Source organism: Chelonoidis abingdonii, chromosome 6 (genome assembly GCF_003597395.2).
Source record: "Chelonoidis abingdonii isolate Lonesome George chromosome 6, CheloAbing_2.0, whole genome shotgun sequence".
Lineage (NCBI taxonomy): Eukaryota > Metazoa > Chordata > Testudines > Testudinidae > Chelonoidis > Chelonoidis abingdonii.
In genome coordinates, this window is record NC_133774.1 from 57,737,136 (window position 1) to 57,743,135 (window position 6,000).

The following is a 6,000-nucleotide window of genomic DNA, read 5'->3' on the forward strand; positions in this document are numbered from 1 at the left end:
TACCATATATCAATACTAAGCGAAGAAATATTGACAATGGACACTGACAATATATCCAATGACTACCGAGATCAAGTCTCAACACTAGCCATATGAATTTTTTTGCACTTTAATAAACTTCCACAACCATGAAGAAGATGAGTGGTATCATCTAGGATTGATGACAATATAACTGTGCTACATGTGAAAAGGAACACAGAATAACTTTATTCTCTGCTGTAACTGACTTTGCAATTCCAAGTATTGACAGATCATTTAAGGGCCAACAAGGCATAATGAAGGAATTTGGCAATTTGCATCCTCCATACACAATACATCCTATTAGTGAACAACACATTTGTTCACTAGTTGAATGATATGATACATTTGACATTAACCCAGATAGCACAGGTGCTCAATTTAGACTATGTAGGAGAATGACCGATATGACATCTTGCTCAAATATATCATATGAAACTCACCCAATTCTCTGAGAGCATAAAGACCTTAGAACTTTACAGCCAATTGCCTTGACTCTGCCTGTTGCATCACCAGAATGTGAACATGTTTTCAGTAAACAGAACATTATTAAGAACAGTGATCCACAGTGGGATAAAAAGTGATTGAAATCTTTGATGATGATGATGATGGTGATAGTACAGCATTACATTGCAACAGGTTTTTACAATAATGCACATAGCTTCATTGAAAACCAGAACTCTGGCACTAAGTGATGTCTTAGTTTATAAAGAGTATAACTCTAGACCACTGATTGATACATAAATATCACCATTTTCACCTTCTTTTCACCATCTACAAATTACATGTCCTTAAAAATATATAATTATTCATTGAATTTCATTTGAAGAAAAATATATTACCAATACACTACATGCTATTGTAAAACATAGACTCACCCTAATTTAGAGCCAGCTGTGGGCTTATATTATGTTTAACTGCATGCCAGAAAATCCACAAACCAAAGAGAAGTTGTAGGTGGAACTTTTCTGTCCTGATTTTGGCTCCAAATAAGACTTGAAGAGAGGCCACTCCATGTGTAAAGTTTCAGAGCGATAGCCGTGTTAGTCTGTATCAGCAAAAACAATGAGGAGTCCTTGTGCCACCTTTGTTAGTCTCTAAGGTGCCACAAAGACTCCTCATTGTTTTTTCCCATGTGTAAAGGCATTCTAGGGCAGGGCACAAGTGCTGGAGGATGTGGACTGCACCTTAATGAGCACACACTCCCATTACAGGCATTCTCCTCATGTAGAATTAATGCTCCTAACAAGGATAATTTGAGTGGTGTCTCTTTAGGGTGTTATTGTTCGTGAGAATATGGATTGCATGTCAGCACCACTTTTGTAGCATTTATATGATCCACTATTGAGGGTATTTATGCAGTGAGGAAAAATCTGGTCCATACCATTTTCTTTTTATAATTATGATCCTGGTTTTACAGTGCCTGTTCACACAAAACCACCTCATGCTTTTTACTTTGTTTGATCAGATCCATCTTAACAGAAATATAGTACTCTGTCTACCCTCACACAGGTTTTACACCAGTGTAACATCATTGATTTCCATTAAATTAGTCTCCACTTAAACTGGTGTCAGTAATATCAAAAACAGGGTCATTATTTTCAGCTGTTTTCATTAGAGTTGGTGAAGTCTTTTCTAGTCAAAAAATGTCAATTTGTCAAAACAAACTGTTCAGGGGAAAGGGTCAGTTTTAACCAACTTCTTGACTCAAAAATGATGTTGAAACAAAATGAAATAGTTGAAAAGTCACATTTTGACATCTTTTAATTAAAATTTTCGTTTTCCTGATTCTAAGTGACTACTTTTTGTTTCAAAATGTAATCTAATTATAGTACAAAAAATTAAACATTGTCAAAATCAAATAGAAACATTTAGAAATTATCAGAAAAAAGCATTTTGCATGACCCAAACTGACTTTTTTGTTTGTTTGTTCCTTTCTTGGTTCATGAAAATTTTCAAGATTTTCACTTTTAGTCCTGATTCAGAACAGAAATTCTTTTCAAATTCTAAAATATTTTGCCAGGATGGGAAAACTGTTCCCCACTCCATTTTAGTTACCATTTTTCAGAATTACACTCTCTACATTTTTCTGCATGCACAATAACAGATATAAATACATTGGGTAGCCAGCCACATCTTTGTCTAGGCAACATCTGTATGAACAAATATGCCAACATATCTTTTTCCATCTAGTATACTCTCCCAATTTCCAATATTTAAAAGTTTTAAAAGTTTACATTCACTGTCCAGAATGAATGTGAAATGTGATCATTTTAAAGTGGCGTGCATTTGCAATTTTATGCTTACCTTTATACAGACATGTAATATAACAATTTATAAGAGCCTTCCTCTCCATTTACCTGATCATAGGCTTTAGTTTACCTTAGCCAAATACACCACTTTTTCTACCATTAAGAAAGTTGTTAGGAAGTAATACCCAATACATAAAGGATCTAGTAGTGAGATATAGTGATAAGAGTGAAAGCCTGGCTTTAGTGATTAGAATGAAAGCCTGGCTGGAACTACTTTGAGGATTGTCAGGTGATGAACATAAGAGTAACTGCAGCTGTGTTCAATGTTCACTCTTTTGATTTCTGCTGATATATCTTTTGAATTAGTGCTGTTCTTTGGTGTGCATTTCACAATGAAACTTTGCAAAAGGACACTATAAAGACACTAATGGCAAAAAATAAAATAAAATATTGCATTAGAATGCCCATCAACTCAAGTACCATAAATTCTTTTTCTCTGTGCACCTGGAAAAACTGATTAATACTCCTCACATTCCTTCCTTTATGAACCAAAGAAGAACCCATCTGCTTTGAAAAGCATTCCAATTCCACAACCACAGCCCATTTTCTGTTTACATGTATTTATATACCCATTAATGCCTTTAGTCTTTATGCTTCTTGGGACAAAGATTCTGTTCTGTGTTTGGCATTTTCAACATACTGTAGTGTCAGATTCACAAAAAGGCATGGCATTTGTGACTATTAATAATAAATTACATCCCAAAATACTGTGTTAAAGGAATGTTAAAGTTGAAAAGTCAAGTCCTCCAAAATTAGAAAATACCAGTATTAATACCAGAGATTATAGCTGAAATTTTGAAAAATATCAACTACTTTTGAGTGCCCAGCTTGCGATGCTTGGGGTTATATTGTTCAGAGTACTTTGACTCTTATAGCACTTCATATATCTGGAGCAGAGCTCCCACTGACCTCAGTTGCAGTTGTGAGTACTCAGCACTTCTGCAGATCAAACCCAAGTTGGGTACTAGGAACATACCGTGTGGCCATCTATGAAAATCTGTTATGTAACTTACCCAGCATCAGACTCTGCAGCAAAGGCAGCAACAGAATCCAATTCACCAGGGCAATGTTCAGCTGCTTTAACCAGGAGACTGCCTTTTCTACTCCTGCCCTTCCCCAGCACATTTACTACGTACCTGCCAACTTCTGCAACAAATAAGGCAGACAATAGCGTCTTTCACTATGCAACCCTGATTAACTCCCAAGGCAGATCTATCTGTTCACTGAAATGAACTGAATGTTGAAAAAAGTAGTTTGTGATTGTGTAATTAGACTATCATGATGAGTACACACAAGGGGGCAACCTTAACTCTGGAATATCCAAATTTTGGAAAGCTTGAATTTTCAACCTTAATGCTCTTTTAATGTAATGTTTTTTTCAGGAATCAGGTCCTGCAGCAGAGCCAGTCTCCAGGCAACCTAATGAGTGCAGCTGGCCTGTAGTAGGGTGCCTGATTTCAGTAATAGCAGTTCACCAGCAGCTCAAACCATTTGTCCATGGCTGCGATAGCTTCTGTGCCTGTTTGTCTCAAGTCTTGTCTCACTCCAGGTAACCTGGTTCTGACCCTTTGTTCCAATTCCTGACCTTTGCTCTGACCACTGCTTCTGGCACTTGGCCTTCACCTCTGGCTCCGATCCTGGTCTCTGATTCCTGACTCCTGCTCTTATCACTGGGAATGATCATCCACATCCTGGTCACTGACAGTGTTTGAATGTAATTTCCTAGGTTGTTTTAACTTATTAAGAAACGTAAACAAGGGGGGGCAGGCCTCAAACAGAAATTCTATCCCATCAAAGAATGACACCCACTACCTCCCACATGGTTCATCAACGATTTGAATTTTTTAGATCTATAGCACTGTCCTTTACCACTTCAGCTAACACAGCAACTGGCAGGAGTGATAGGCTGTTGTTTCCTATATGGACTGGCCATATTATAGATGGGTTTCACAGCTGTTAGACAGCAAAGGAACTTTGAGACCGAGGAAGAATGAGTTCAATGCCAGGTTCTGTAGGAGAGTGTTCTCTAGTGGATACAGACTCTTTTGTCCTTGTCCCTTCACCGGCTACAATCTTCCCCAGCTCCTGGCTATCTACCCCCTCTGTCCTCTAACCCTGCTTCTATACTTGCCCCTGACCTTTCCTCACACACACACTCTTCCCCAGTGCTCATTGTTCTGCATTCACGTCAGCTTGCTTCCTCCTTCCTCTCTCTGCTACCTGGGAGCTATCAGTGGGAGCACTGAGAGCACAGGCGGGGTAATCTCCCTGCTCTTAGTTCATGTGTCTAGTGCCACAGTGGCCCCCAGGAGAAGCAATTTCAGACAGTCCTGCTCAGCCTCTGCAGTCCTGGGATGGAGCATGCTCAGTTGCTCTCTGGGGATGATGCATGCACAGTCAGGTTGGCCTTGGAACTGTGAGGGGCTGGAGCATGCCCAATGTATACAATCTTCAGAGAATTTAGGTGTCACACTCTACTGAGCATATATGGAGTGAGAGTTTCCAAAGGCTCATAACTTGGTCAAATTTGAGTGAAATTTCTCAGGGACAACAAAACCACATGGTGAACTTCTGTTAAACTTCAAGTCCCTATTCCAAACCATGGGATGCTACATCTTCTCAAGGAAATAATTGTCAGACAGTTTTACCAAGGGGGAAATAACATATTTATATATATTATCATTCTCAGAAATGGCTGATCTGTTTTAATTAAAAATTTTCCAAATTGTTCAGGCTTAGGCAGACAACTAGTAGAAATTTCGAGCGTAAAAATTTTAAGTTTGGCAAAGGTATAAGCAACTGAAAACAAGACCTTACCATGGAAAATGTCAGGCAACCTTAACTATAGGCACTGCTATCTGCCCCACTTATAATAAATATGTAATCCCTGCTCAAGGGGATTCCACACATTTGCCTCTGAGAAGGGCCACTGTTTTTGGCCCGAAGTCTCAAACTTATCAGCTGAAGACTTGAGCTTTGTGGAGATTCTCCAAGGGTACAAATCCAGCACCAGTTTAAACAATGTGGGTGGTGCCTCCGCCTGGGGAATGGGCAATCTGTCATCTTTCCAGGAAACTTTACAGGGAAACCCAGTGCTAATGCACTTATATAGTGGGAGCAATTCTTTAACTCAAAGACACCAACAGATTACATGTGCATGAACCATAATTTAAAACAAACAAACAAACTAACAGGAGGTGGGCAGTGCACCCTGAATCACATTATTAATCAACAAGCTCCCACTGAATAACTCCTCCTTACATAAAGACTAACTTCAAACACATGTTGTGTGAGTTTTTAGTACTTAGTCTTAAATGCACCAAGGTTGCACCTGGTGGAGCCCATTGTCATGAATAAAGGGCTTCAGTAATGGGTTAGAAGAAAGGGTGACAAAGCAGCAACAGGGTGGAGATCTCCCAGGAAGCAATGGCACTCTGTGTAAGGTGGAGATTGTGGAGCATGCTCTGAAATGTGGTAGGTGATTATCCAGATCCACTCTAAAGCCTGGTCTACACTACGCGTTTAAACTGATTTTAGCAGCGTTAAACCGATTTAACGCTGTACCCGTCCACACTACGAGGCCCTTTATATCGATATAAAGGGCTCTTTAAATCAGTTTCTGTACTCCTCCCCAACGAGAGGAGTAGCGCTAAAATCGGTATTACCATAT